This window comes from Calonectris borealis, unplaced genomic scaffold (assembly GCF_964195595.1).
Source record: "Calonectris borealis unplaced genomic scaffold, bCalBor7.hap1.2 HAP1_SCAFFOLD_257, whole genome shotgun sequence".
Taxonomy (NCBI): Eukaryota; Metazoa; Chordata; class Aves; order Procellariiformes; family Procellariidae; genus Calonectris; species Calonectris borealis.
The window spans coordinates 7,094-22,496 of record NW_027441641.1 but is presented as its reverse complement, the minus strand read 5'-3'; the positions used below and the strand labels follow the sequence as shown (position 1 = coordinate 22,496).

General features: G+C 38.3%; 1 long non-coding RNA gene across 1 annotated transcript; it reads right to left on the bottom strand.

Annotated features, from left to right (window-relative positions):
* Positions 1–574: 574 nt before the first annotated feature.
* Positions 575–7,794, bottom strand: LOC142077454 (uncharacterized). The gene is made up of 3 exons (XR_012671837.1): positions 3,641–7,794; positions 1,316–1,379; positions 575–1,227 (listed from the first exon to the last, which is right to left on the bottom strand). It is a non-coding gene; the product is annotated as an uncharacterized LOC142077454 (long non-coding RNA).
* Positions 7,795–15,403: the final 7,609 nt, after the last annotated feature.

Below are 15,403 nucleotides of genomic sequence, written 5' to 3'. Positions count from 1 at the left end.
CTACCCCTGACTCTACGCCCCCGGGCAGGGCGGCTCCAAGCCAGACACACACAAGCACACACCGACACTGCACGGAACCCTACAAACGACGCACCTCAAAGCCAAGAGAAAACTCTCAGTGAGAAGAACAACACCCGGACAGAAGACGCCATCAGGCAAGATGACCGTCGGGACCGTGACGGTGACATGAGGCGGCTCTATGGCAACCCCAGAGAAAGAGCAGAACATCATGGCCCGCGACGAGAAGTTACTCTCAGAACTGATAGGATGTATGCGCAAGAAGCCGGCCGGCGACACCTAAGAACTTAAGGATGCGGGGAAGAAACCCGAGTCCATGAAAAATGAACATAGAGAGCGGAGCACCTCACGCAGCCGGCAGGGACGCCGCAGAAGAGGGCCGTGCGGACGCTCGCAAGAAGCCAGACAGATGTGCACTTTAAGCTCGTCACGCAAGAAAACAAGCGCCCGATGGGCGCTATGCCAATGAGTACAGGCTTTCGGGACCCTAGAAATGGCGCCCCAGGCACCTGCTGTGCTCCTCAAACGCAAAGAGCAATGTGGGCATCAAGACCCAAGGAAGGCCTAAGACACAGAAGACAGACCACACAAATGACACAACACATACAGGCTGGAACCGCCCTGCCCGGCACACTCTAGCATCATGCCCAAGAGGAGCCGCCTCCCTTTACCTGCCCAAAAGGGACACTGCCCGGACAGGCCCCGGCCCTACACTACCTGTAAAAACCCTTCGGGCAATTGCCAACCCCACCCCCTTGCTCCCGCAATCCCTCTCTGGCACTGGAGCCCCAACTTAGCTTTGTAGTACACCAGCAGTAAGGATCATGACTGTAGACGCCAACATCTTGCATAACACCCTCATTCTCAGTCACGTCATGGGGTTCCGCTCGCCCGCTCCCTGCCAATTCCAGAGTCCAAGGCTGCGGCTGACATTACTTGTGGCACCTAAGATTGCAAAAGACAAAAATACCATTCTGCTTGTGAGACATCACCTGTCCCGTGCTCCTCCTCTCTACTACCCATCTCACCTCAAATCCTTACGCAATTCTAAAGGCAGCCCGCACAGCACCTACAAAACTGAAGGTGAAAGCTTCGCTTAATTGCTGCAGGATACTTTGCTCTCAGATGCCAACCCGGCTGACTCTCGCCTCACTTTCTGGGACCGCTTGTCAAGGTGCTGCTTTGCTCCTCTGACCCTAAGTGCAACACCTGCCAAAATAAAACTCAATGACACATGCTGAGATATTGCCCAAGACGAGAGCGCACACGCACCAATACGCATCTCCCGCACCTTTACCTCAGCCAGTTGCCTGTGATGCCTCTGCCATTTTCAGACTGCTGTATTGAGATGCGGGTACCACCTGTGGAAGTGAAACAATTCGGGACACTTATGACTTAACTAACAATATGACATCTGACAACTAACAGCTATTTCAGCCCACTAGTCATTGCTTACTATGCCCGACTCAGCTCTAGTGCCTATTTCCCACATCGCAGGAAGCATCGTGACAGAAATAGAGGGGTGCTGAGGCGACCGGAGAGACAGAAGACTGCTCGAGGACACAAAGGTACTCGGAAAGGGGTTTGAACAGAGTACTGACGTCGCGAGGGAGATGCTGACCCACTGGAAGCGAGCGAGATGGAGGAGAGGACAAAAAGACTGCTCTGAGGAAGAGGATGACCCGAGAGATGTTCTGACAAATCGAGAGGGGTATGAATTACACTCCAGAGATAAAAGCGTGCCGAGAAGACGCTCTAAGACCTCGGGATGAACCAAGAAAAGAGAAAAAAAAAAAAGAGACAAAGAAAATTTAAGAAGTGACAGGGTATGTGACAAAGAAGAAAGTAGTAAAAAATAGGGATAGGCAGCTTGATAAAAGTAGACATAGAAAGAAAATATTAAAAGCAAAAGGGCACAAGGCAGAGGAGAAAAAAAAGTGAAAAAATAGGGACAGAAAACTAGATAAAAGTAGACATAAAAAAATTGAAAAAAGTTATTAAAGGAGGAAAAAATAAAAATATAAGGACAGCAAACTAAATAAACAGAGACGTAGAAAGAAAATAGAAAAATTGAGAGAGTACACAACAGACAAGGAAGAAACAAAAAAATAGGGACAGGAACTATATAAAAGCAGACATAATAAAAAAAAAATTTAAGAGCGACAAGATAAAAGAAATAAAGGAAAAGTTAAAAAAAACAAAAAGAGCAAACTAAATCAACAAAGACACAGAAACAAAATTTAAAAACCGACGGGGTATGGCACAAACTAGAACGAAATAAAAAATAAAGACTGTGAACTGGAAAAAAGTAGATATAGAAAAAAATTTAAAAGGAACGTGACACAGGACAGACAGGAAATAATAAAGAAATAAGATTAGACATCTTGATAAAAATAGACAGCAAAAAAATGTTAAAAGTGACAATGTAGAAGACAGATAAGAAAAAAGCAAATAATAGAGACATAAAAATACATACAAGTGACCATAGAAACAAAAATTCTAAAGTGAAGAAGAAAAAAACATATTAAAAAGCAAAAAAACCTAATTAGACAGAGACATAAAAAGAAAATTCTAAAAGCGACCAGGTACGGGACAGACTAGAATGAATTAAAAAAAAAAAAAGAGACAGCAAACTGGATAAAAAATGCACAAGGAAAGAAAATTTAAAAGTAGGACAGATAGGAAATAATGAAAAATCAGACAGAGACGTCTTCATAAAAGTAGACATGGAACAAAAATTGTAAAAGCGATGGGATTCAAGAAACAGGAAAAAATTACAAAATAGGGACAGAAAATGATATTAAAGTACACCTAGAAACAAAAATTCAAACCGAAAAGAACTATGAGAGTAAAAAAATTAAAATTTTTTTAGTTAACTAGATGAAAGTAGACATAGAAAGGAAATTTAAAAAGCAACATGGTTCGTGACATACAGGAAAGAATTCAGAAATAGAAACAGGAACTGGATAAAAGTAGACATAGATGATTTTAAAAGTGCCAGGATTAAGGAAATAAAGGAAAAAAATTAACGAATAGGGACGGCGAACTAAAACGGAGACATCTAAAGTAAATGAAAAACTGTTGCGGCATACATGCACAGCCTTTATCATAACAGGGCAGCCCTACCATCTCTCTCCATTCATTGCACCTCTGTCTCTCTCTGTTGCCTCTCTTATATCTTCCTTCTGGCAATGATCACATGTCTGCTCACAATTCCCTTCACCTGTTTCTGTTCTTCAATCAGCTGGTACTCATTAGGCCACCTCCTAATTCTTCTCCACACCTCCCCCTTGTTGTTTATGGTTTTGTAGCATTGCCAAAGTCCTATCCGAAACTCCCAATTCCAGAATTCTTCTCCACATCACCCCCTTTTTTGTTCTCAATTGCCAAATTGTTCATTATGTTCACTAGAACAAGTTCATATTCAAATGAAACCTGTGACCCATATTCTTTTATTGATTTGCGTACCTCCTTAATCACCTCATATGGTGGACAAACTTAACATTTCTAATTCTTTTTCCTATTCTCCATAACCCATATTCTTTTATTGATTTGCATACCTCCTTAATCTAATTCTTTTTCCTATTCTCCATAACCCATATTCTTTTATTGATTTGCATACCTCCTTACACAAACTTAATATTTCTAATTCTTTTTCCTATTCTCCATCACACAGTTCACTTTCCTCTAGAACATCACTGATACATGTGTGTGTGTGGGTACGAATCCCCGCAGCAGATCTTCTTGGGGTGGGAGGGCGGGAACAAATGGTGCTTTAGCCTCTATCGCTGCAAAACTTCATCCGCCGTTGGCGCAAGTTCAAATAAATCTTTCTTATCTTTTGATTTTCTCTCCAGAATTGCTGCCATTACATTCACTAGAACAAGTTCATCTTTAGCCTCTGTTTCTGTAAAGCTTCATCCGCCGTTGGCGCAAGTTCAAATGAATCTTTCTTATCTTTTGGTTTTCCCTCCAGAATTGCTAAATCAGTCACATTTTGCAAATCCTGCTCTGCAGGATGCAACTTCTGCAGAGCTGCATACACACAATATTCCTTCTAGAACTTCTAGTTGCAAAGTTTTCCTCGTCTGTAGTTCTTCTACTGAGATGCCGACCGCCCCATGACTAACGTATAAAGTTCATATAACTTCCCCGCGGCTGCTCACCTCTGTATCCGTTTTTTCTTTTATCCCGTTGCCTTTCAACGGCTTTTTTCTTTTATCCCGTTTCCTTTCAACGGCTTTTTTTTCTGTTTCCTTTCAACAGCTTCTATCCCATTTCCTTTCAACGGCTTTTTTCCTGTTTCTTTTCAACGGCTTTTGCAGTTCAGCGGGGCTCACCACCGGATATTTCTATTTTCTTTCTCCAAGACCTTCTTTCTTCAGGTTTTCTTCTTTCAGTCCCTGTTCGGGCGCCATTTGTTGCGGCATACATGCACAGCCTTTATCATAACAGGGCAGCCCTACCATCTCTCTCCATTCATTGCACCTCTGTCTCTCTCTGTTGCCTCTCTTATATCTTCCTTCTGGCAATGATCACATGTCTGCTCACAATTCCCTTCACCTGTTTCTGTTCTTCAATCAGCTGGTACTCATTAGGCCACCTCTTAATTCTTCTCCACAAAAAACCATCAGGCTACATGACAGACGAGAACAAATTAAACAACAGGGATGGGAGTTTGATAAAAGTAAACGTAGAAAGAAAATTTAAAAAGCAATGGTAAGGAAAGACAAGAAACAAAAAATAAAGAGCGTGAACAGGATAACAGTAGTCAAAGAAAGGCCATTTCAAAAAAGAGGATTAAGAAAGAAAACAAATTTGAAAAATAAGGACAATGAACAAAAATGCAGACAAAAAGAAAATTTGAAAAGCAAAGGCGTAAAAGACAGACAAGAAAAAAAATAAAATTCAGACAGCGAACTGGACAAAAGGAGACGCAGAAAATATCAAAAGCAACAGGGATTAGGGAAGTAAAGAAAAAAAGGTAATGACGGTGAACTAAATAAACAAACATAGAAAGTAAATTTTAAAAGCGATGGGGATTGAGAAGAAAAGATTAAAAAGTATAGATAGAAAATGAAAAAAAAAGTACATGTAAAAAAACTTTAAAAGCCATGGGATTAAGAGAGGAAAATATGAAAAAACAGGGACGGCAAACAAAAAACCGAGACATAGCAAGTACAGTTTAAAAGCGAGGGGGTACATGACAGACAGGAAAGCAATAAAATATAGGGATAGGGAGCGTGATAAAAGTAGACATAAAAACAAAATTTGAAAATCCAAGGAATTAACAGAAAAAAGAACTAAAAAAAAGAGGAACAGCAAACTAAATAAGCCAAGACGCAGACAGAACATTGAAAAAGCAAGGGCACTAAGGAAACAAGAGAAATAAGAAACAATACAGACAATGATCTCAATAAAATCAGACATAGAAAGAAAATTTAAAAGCAATGTGTTAAACGAGAGACAGGAAAGAAATAAAAAATAAGGATAGGCCTGTTGATAAAAGAGGTCACGGAAAGAAAATCTAAAAAGCAATGACATACAGGACAGAGAGGAAAAACTTTCAAATAGGATCACCAAAGTAGACAAAAGTAGACATAGAAACAAAGGTTTACAAGCCAAGGATTAAGAAATGAAAAGATGAAAAAATAGGGACACTGAACTAGAACAGAGACGTAAACCAAAATTTTAAATAAGGCAACACTAAGGAAGGACAAGAAGTAATTCAAAACTAAAGACATCAAACGGCATAAAAGTAGACATGGAACATTTTAAAAGTAACAAGGACTATGAGAAGTAAAAAAAAAAAAAAAAATTAAACAACAGGGAGAACGAACTAAAAACACAGAGACATAAAAAGTAAATTTTTAAAGTGACAGGGTACATGACAGGCAGGAAACATAAAAATCAGAGATAGGAAGCTTCGCAAAAGCAGGCATAGAAGGAAAATATTAAAAACAATGAGGTACAGGACAGATAGGAAAAAAACTGAAAACAGAGACAGCAAAGTAGATAACAGTAGACATTGAATCAACATTTTAAAAGCCAAGGGATTAAGGGAGGAAAGAATTAAACAATATTGGTAGCAAATGAAAATGCAGAGATAGAAAGAATTTTAAAAGCGAGAGCGCTAGGGAAAGACAAGAAATAATGAAGAAAGTAAAACAGCGAACGGAATAGGGGTACAAAGAAAGAAAAATTAAGGAGATGAGGAAAAAATTAAAAAATAGCAACGGCAAACTAAAACAGAGACGTAGAAAGAAAATTTTAAAAGTCATGGCAAAAAGTAAAGCAAAAGAAAACAATTTGAGAATCAAGACAACGAACAAGACAAAAGTAGAAAATTTTTCAAGCCGATGGATTAAGAGAGGAAAGAACTAAAAAATAGCGACAGTGAACAAAGAGACATACATAGACAAAAACTTTTCAAAGCGACAGTACTAAGGAAAGACAAGAAATCATTAAAAATTCAAGACAGGGAACAGCATAAAAGTAGACATAGAAAGAAAACTTAAAAAACAACAAGCATTACGGAAATAAAGGAAAAAAATTATGAAATAGGTACAGCAAACTAAAACAGATGTAGAAAGAAAATATAAAACCGAGGGCACTAATGAAAGACAAGAAATAATTAAAAATAAATACATCAAAGGGAAAAAGGTAGACATAGAACATTTAAAAAGCGAGGGGCATTAGGGAAATAAAGGGAAAAATTAAAAAGTAGCAACACCTAAGTAAGCCAGAGATGCAGAAAGAAAATTTACAAAGCGAAGGCACTACTAAAGACAAGAAATCATTAAAAAAAAAATACAGCGACCCAAATAAAAGCAGACAGAAAATTTTAAAAGCGAGGTTGATGAAAAAAATAAGGAAAAAATTAATAAATCGTGACAGCCAACTAAAACGGAGCCATAGAAAGAAAATATAAAAAGCAACGGCACAAAAGAAAGAAAACAACAAAGGGAATAAAAGTAGACATAGAAAGAACATTTAAGAAGTGATAGGCATTAGGGAAATAAAGGAAAAAATTATGAAATAGAGACACCAAACTGAAAGAGAGACACGAAAAGAAAATTTTAAAAGTGACCGCACTAAGAAAACACAAGAAATAAATAAAAAAAAAAGACAGCAAATGGAATAAAAGCAGACAGAAAATTTTAAAAGCAACAGAGATTAAGAAAATGAGAAAAAATTAGAAAGTAGCGACGGCAAACTAAAACAGAGACATAGAAAGAAAATATATAAAGCAAAGAAATTAAGAACAGAGAGGAAAAAAAATAGGGTCAGCAAACTAAATAAATGGAGACATTGAAACAAAATTTTAAAAGTGATGACGTAGAGGATAGGCAGGAAGAAATTAAAAACACGAACAGGAAACTGGATAACTGGAGTCAGAGAGAGAAAATTTAGAAAGCAACGGGATACTGGCCGTATGGGTAAGAAGTTAAATATCGGAGAGGCAGCCACAGGGAAATGACATTGGAAGAGCGACAGGGTACAGAGCACAGGGAGTCACTGAAAACAGAGAGGGGTCATGCTGACTAGAGGGAGACCTAGAAATGCAATTTGCACAAACAACGGGGAAGAAGGCAGCGCGGGAAAAATGAAATAATAGCAGGTGGGGAGCTGGAAATGTAGAAGGCGATGGTGTACAGAACAGTGCTGACAAAAGAGCAAAAAGCTTTAGGGAGTCGGGCAGCTGGAAAGGTAGACGGAGGCAGGGACGAGCAAGGAGGTAGGCAGAGGTCTGGAGAAGCACCGCAGGGATGGGCCCTCACACAGGAGACGGGACGCACAACTCACCGCAGCTGCTGGAGACCGGCAGGAGACCTTTACTGCCCCGAGGCTTCTCTCTCTGCCCTTGCCCCTTCCTCCTCTGCAGTGCTGGCTGCCCGACCCTCACCCACCCAAGAGCAGGGGCCCGAGTGCTCCTCTCCCATGAGGCTTCCCAGACTCATGGCAGCTCACACGTGTGGCCAACAGAGGCACCGAGCTCCTGGCACCGTGTGCTGGTGGCATGCTCTGTCGGGGATCGCTAGGAGAGATCCTTCCTCACTGCGGGGATAGGCTGTTCCTTGCCGGAGACAACTGCCTGCGGAAGCCTCTTGGTTTCACTCTTCAGCCGGGTGCTGCAGGCAAGCGTGCCCAGGCAGCCCCCTCCCCAGCTAGAGCCCCTTAGCATAGCAGGGCCAGCCCCAACCTCAGCCTCACAGGGACCACCGGGGGCTGCCCTCACCCATCCCCACCTGCAGCCTTTTTAAACCCTTGGCCCAGCCCTATCCTCACTTCATGGGTCCCACCTGGGCTACCCCAGCCCACAGCTGGAGCCCATCGGGAACAGGGGCCCCAGCCCCAGCCCCAGCCCCAGCCCCAGCCCCAGCCCCAGCCCCAGCCCCAGCCCCAGCCCCACATCACATCACATCACATCACATCACATCACATCACATCACATCACATCACATCACATCACATCACATCACATCACATCACATCACATCACAATCACAATCACATCACAATCACATCACAATCACATCACCCCTTCCCCTGGACCCAACCACAGCCACTTGCCCAGAGCCCAGCGGCTGGAAACGCATCCAGGAGCGCAAAGGAGGCAGCAAAGGTTTGTTTCTTTACACGCATCAAAAATTTCGGCAGTGAGTTGGCTCCAAGTCTCAGAGCCCAAAGGCAGCAGGACAGAGGGAAAAGAGGGAAGAAGAAAGCAGGAGGAAGGACAGAGGAAGATAGACAACAGGTATGGGACAGGGAGCCAAAAAATGGGATACAGGGAACAAGAGAGGGATGAGGAACCGCCAACGGGTGATGAGAGAGACAGAAATGGAGTGCAGCAAGGAGGAGGATGAGGAGATGGAGGAATAAATAAGGGCGGGGCGGGGGGGTCAGAGAGCAGGGGGGAGAGAGGGGAGGAACCGAGCGGAACAACAGAGAGGGACAGAGAATGAGACAGACACAGACAGGAGACAGAGGGATGGTGGGGGTGTCATTTTACAATGATGGAGAACTGGATAGAGCGAGACATGTAGAAAACTACAAAAGGGGAACAAAGCAGAAAGATTTATAAAAAAACCACCAACAACAAAGAAGACGGACAGGAAGCTGGATAGAGGCAGTCATAGAGAAATTAAAAAGTGACAAACACACGAAAGAATTAAAAAAGAGAGCACATAAGATGGATAGACTGAGAACTAGAAAGGGAACAGGACAGAGAGGCAGGAAATTTACATGATTGTTCGAGGAAGCTTTACAGAGGGAGGTTCAAAAGAGAAAATAAAAAGCAACAGGCTACCGGAAACACAGCGAGGAAAAAAATGGACGGGGAACTAGATAAATGGAGATTTACAAATAAAATTTTAAAAGCGACAGAGTACACAACAAGAAAGAAATAAAAACAAGGGAAAGGCAATGAGATGAACAGAGACATAAAAAGAAAATTTTAAAAATGACAGGGTAAGGAAAACAGAAAAAAAATTTAAAATAGGGAGAGGAAACCGAATAAAAGATGAGAAAGAAAAAAATTTCAAAAGTAATGGGATACATAAGAGACAGGAAGAAAAATAAATTAGGGATTGGGAGCTTGATGGAAGTACACATAGAAGGAAACTTGAAAATGGAAAGAGGTACAGGACAGTCAGCAGACAACTAAAAATAGGGACAGCAAACTAGAGCACCGGTACATATAGAAACAAAATTTTAAAAGCCAAGGGATTAAGAGAGGAGAAAAGTAAAAAAAAAATAGAGACAGCGATCTAAACAGAGACATACAAAGAAAATTAATTAAGTGGAGCGCAGGCTGCGGGACAGACAGGAAAGAATTAAATTAACACATTGGATGGGATAAAATTACACATGGAAAAACTAAAAAGTCACATCTTTTAGGAAAGACATGAAAAATCTAAAAAATAAAAAAGGGTGACCAAGACAGAAGCCTATTAAAAAATAATAATAGGGAGTTTGATCAACGTAAATATAGAAAGAAAATTTCAAAACCAACTGGCAAGAGGACAAACAGAAAAAAAAAATAAGAACAGAGACCGCAAACTAGATAAAAGCAGACAGAGAAACAAAATTTTTAAAGCCGAGGAACTAAGACAGGAAAGAATTAAAAAATAGCAACGGCGAACTAAACAGATGAAGACAGAAATTGTAAAAAGCGACCGCACTAAGGAAAGATGAGAAAAAAATTTATAAATAAAGACAGCGAACAGGATAAGGTAGACTGAAAATTTTACAAGCAATGGGGATTAACGCAATAGGAAAAAATTCAAAAACGGCGAACTAAAACGGCAAAGTAGAAAGACAATTTAAAAAGCAAAGGCATGAAGGAAAGAGAAGAAATAATTAAGAAAAAGAGCAAAGGGAATAAAAGTAGGCATAGAAAGAACATTAAAAAAGCGAGGAGGATTAGGGAAATAAAGGGGAAAACTGAAAAATAGGGACAGCAAACTATAACGGACACGTAGAAAGAAAATCTTAAAAGCGAGGGCACTAAGGAAAGAGAAGAAATAAAAAAAGGACAGTGAAGGGAATAAAAATAGACATAGAGAGAACATTAAAAAATCGAGAGGGATTAGAGATTTAAAGGGAAAAACTAAAAAATAGGGACATCAAAGTAAAAGATGTAGAAAGAAAATTTAAACATCGAGGGCACTGAGAACAGACAAGAAATTGTTAAAAGAAGAAAAAAACAGCAAAATACAAACAGCGAACGGGATAGAAGTAAAAAAATCCAAAAAGTGACCAGGATTACAGAAATAAACTGAAAAAATATTTTAAAAAGGCCAGCAAAATAAAATAGAGTTGTAGAAAGACAATTTAAAAAGCGAAGGCATTAAGGAAAGACAAGAAATAATAAAAAAATAAAGACAGCTAAAAGAATAAAAGTAGACAGGAAATTTTAGAAGCAAATAGGATTAAGGAAATAAAGAAAAAAAATTTAAAATACCACCATTAAACTAAAACAGAGTTTGAAAGAAACAAAATCTAAAAAACGACAGCAAAGAATCGAGAGAAGAAATAATTTTTAAAAGATGGCAAAGGGAAAAAAGTAGGCGTAGAAAGAACTTTTCAAAAGCGAGAAGGATTCGGGAAACAAAGGGAAAAACTAAAAAATAGGGACAGCTAACTAAAAAGGAGATGTGCGTAGAACATACAAAAAGTGACAGTGATAAGTAAACATGAGAAATAATTAAAAAATAGACAAAGACCATAAACAGGATAAAAGTAGACTAGAAAACGTTAACAGTAAAGGTGATTAAAGAAATAAGGAAATGTTTAAACAATAGCAACAGCAAACTAAAAAGAGAGACATAGAAAGAAAAATTATAAAGGGAATGCACGAAAAAAAAACAAGAAAAAATAATTAAAAGCTAAGGACAGCGAACGCGATAAAAGTAGATAATATTAAAAGCCAAGGGATCAAGAGAGGAAAGAACTAAAAAATAGCAACAGCAAAATAAAATGCAGACATAGATAGAAAATTTTAAAAGCTATGGCACTAAGGAAAGAGAATAAGTAATTAACAAATAAAGGCATCAAAGGGAATAAAAGTAGGCATGGAAAGAACATTTTAAAACTGAGGAGGATTACGGAAATAAAGGCAAATATTAAAAAATAGGGACAGCAAGCTAAAACAGATGAAGAAAAAAACTTAAAGCAAAGGCACTAAAAAAAGGCAAGAAATACGTAAAAGAAAAGACAGCTAAGTAAAGACCGGGAACACGATAAAACTAGAAAATTTAAAAAATGAAGGGGATTAGGGAAATAAAAGGAAAAAAAATTAAAAATAGCAGCAGCAAACTAAAACAGAGATGTAGAAAGAAAATATAAAAAGTGATGGCACAGAAGAAAGGGCTAAAATAATTAAAAAGTAAAGACAGTGAATGGGATAAACGTAGGCATAGAAAGAAAACTTAAAAAGCGACAATCATGAGGGAAATAGAGGAAAAAAAATCAGAAATAGGGAAAGCAAACAAAAACAGAGATGTTGAAAGAAAATTTTTCAAGTGATGGCACTAAGGAAAGACAAGCAATTAATTAAAAAATAAGGACAGCAAAATAAAGACAGCGAATAGGATAAAAGGAGACAGTAAATTTTAAAAGCAACGGTAATGAAAGAAATGAGAAAAATATTTTAGAATAGCATTGGCAAATTAAAATGGAGACATAAAAAGAATATTTAGAAAGCAGGGGCACTAAGGGAAGACAAGAAATTATTTTTGAGAACTGCAAAGGCAATAAAAGTAAGCACAGAGAGAAGATGAAAAAAATAGGGGCTTAGGGAAATAAAGAGAAAAACTAAAAAATAGGGACAGCATACTAAAAGAGATGTAGAAAGAAAATTTTAAAAGCGAGGTCACTAAGGAAAGAAAAGACAATTTTAAAAAGATAGCAAAGGGAATAAAAGTAGGCATAGAAAGAACAATTAGAAAGCAATGGGTATTAGGGAAATAAAGGAAAAAATTATGCAATGGAAACACTGAACTAAGAGATGAATATTTAAAAAGCAACGGCACTGAGGATAGACGAGAAATTATTGACAGAAAAGACAGCAAAATTAAGAAGCGAATGCGGTAAAAGTAGACAGAAATTTTATAAGTGACGGTGATTACAGGAATAAGGAAAAAATTAAAAAATAGCACCCGCAAACTGAAATGTAGAAAGAAAATCTAAAAAGTCACGGCAAAGAAGCAAGAAAAGAAATAATTTTTAAAAGATAGCAAAGAGAGGAAAAAGTAGGCGTAGAAAGAACTTTTTCAAGCGAGGGGGAAAGGAAAATAAAGGGAAAAACAAAAAAACCAGACAGCGAACTAAAATGGAGATTTATAAAGAATATCTAAAAAGCAAGGATAGTAAGGAAAGACAAGAAATAATTACAAAATCAAGATGGCAAACATAATAAAAGAAGACAGAAAATTTAGGAAGCAAATAGGATGAAGGAAATAAGGAAGAAAGTAAATATTTGCAAACTAAAACGGAGAAGAAGAAATAAAATTTAAAAAGTGATGGCACTGAGGAAAAACAAGAGAAAATAATTAAAAAATTAAGACAGCAAATGAGATAGAAGTAGAAAATTTTAAAAGCAACAGGGATTAAGAAAATAAGGACAAATTAAGAAATAGCGATGGCAAACTATAACAGAAACATAAAAAGAATATGTAAAAAGTGACGACACTAAGAAAAGACAAAAAAAAATTCTTATAAGACAGCGAAGAAGAAAAATAGGCAGAGAAAGGACATTTTAAAAGCGACAGGCATTAGGGAAATACAGGAAAAAACATTAAAAAGGGACAGCAAACTAAAAGAGATCCGAGAAAGAAAATTTAAACAGCAAGGCCGCTACAGGAAGATGAGATATAATTAAGAAATAAAGACAGCAAACTGGATAAATGTAGACAAAAAATTTTAAAAGCAACAGTGATTAAGGAAATAAGGAAAAATTAAAAAGTAACAGCAGCGAACTAAAACAGACGTAGAAAGAAGATCTAAGTAATGAAAGTGATGGCACAGAAGAAAGAGAAGAAATAATTTTTAAAAGACAGCAAAGGGAATAAAAGGAGGCATAGAAAGAAAATTTTAAAAGTAAGGGGGATTAGGGACAAAAAAGAAGTATTAAAAAAATAGGAACAGCAAACTAAAACAGATGCAGAAAAAAATTTAAAAGCGACAGCATTAAGGAAAGACAAGAAATAAAGGTAGGCAATTAAGGACCCCAAATGGGATAAAAGCACACAGAAAATTTTAAAAGCAACAGCAATTAAGGAAATAGAATTGGTTAAAGTAGACATGGAAAGAAAATGTAAAAAGCAACAGGGTACACGACAGCCATTAAAAAATTAAAAAACAGTGATACGCACCTTAATATAAGTAGACAGAAGGAAAAATTTAAAATTGATTAGGTACAGGACAGAGAGGAAAAAATTAAAAAATAGCTACAGTGAAGTAAAACTGAGAAACAGAAAGGAAATTTAGTAATGACAGCGTACAGGACATAGAGGAAAAAATTGAAAAATAAAGATAGCGAACTGGATAAAAGTAGAAATTAGAAATTTTGAAAAGGGACGGGGTAGGTGACAGACAGGAAATACTTACAAAATAACCATTGACAGCTTCAGAAATGTAGACGCAAGGTCGTGGTTTAACCCTGGCTGGGAACTGAGCATCATACAGCTGCCCGCTCGTTCCGCCACAGCGGAATGGGGAGACAATCGAAAGGATAAATGTGAGAAAGAAACGCAAGAGTTGATATAAAAACAGTTTAAGAATTAAGAAGAAATTGTTTAAAAAATGTAAGGGGGGGGGAACAAACAACAAAAAGAGAGGAAAATAAAACCCAAGACAAACAAGCGATGCAAATGAAAAAAATTGCTCACCACTGACAGATGGATGCCCGGCCGGTCCCCAGCAGCGCCCCCCCGCAAACCTCCACCCCCAGTTTTATTGCTACGTGTGACGTCATAGGGTCTGGAATATCCCTTCGTTCAGGTGGGGTCAGCTGTCCCCTCCCACCTTCTCGTGCACCTCCAGCCTGCTCGCTGGCAGGGCGGGGCGAGGAGCGGAACAGCCCCCGAGCTGCGTAAGCGCCGCTCAGCAATAACTGCCGTGTCCCTGTGTTAACAACGCTGTTGTCGGCACAAATCCAAAACGTAGCCCCGTACCAGCTACTGTGAAGAAAACTAATGCTATCCCATCCAAAACCACCACGTGCAGAAATAAAATTTAAAAAGTTGTGGTGTGGGATACACGGAAAAAAAATTTAAAATGGGGACAGAAAACTAGGAAAACGGAGCCATAGAAAGAAAATTTAAAAAGCGTCGGGGAACAGATAAGACAGCAAACATAATAAATGTTGACATAGGAAAAAATTTATTAAGCGATGGCATTAAGACAAGAAAAAAATAAATAATAAGGATAGGGTAAAAAATAGAGACAGACATGGAAATATGATTTTTAAAGTGACAGGGTACACATCAGACAAGAATAAATCAAAAAATAGGGATAGGGAGCTTGATAAAAACACACATAGACTGAAAATCGAAAAAGCGATGGGGTTTAGGACAGGCAGGAAAAAATTGAAAAATAAATACAGTCATTTGGTTAAAGCAGACATAGAAAGAAAATTTTAAAAGCGACTGGGTAAAGGACAAGCATGAAAAAAAACTTAAAATGGGAACAGAACTGGATTAAAATCGACAGAAAATTTAAAAAGCAAAGGCATTAAGGAACAACAAGAAAAAAAATTTAAAACAAGGGTAGGGCGATAGAGAGAGACATAGGAAGAAAATTACAAAAGCAGAGGCATTAAGGAACAACAAGAAAAAGTTACAAAATAAGAATAAGGAGAAAAGTACAGAGAGACACACAA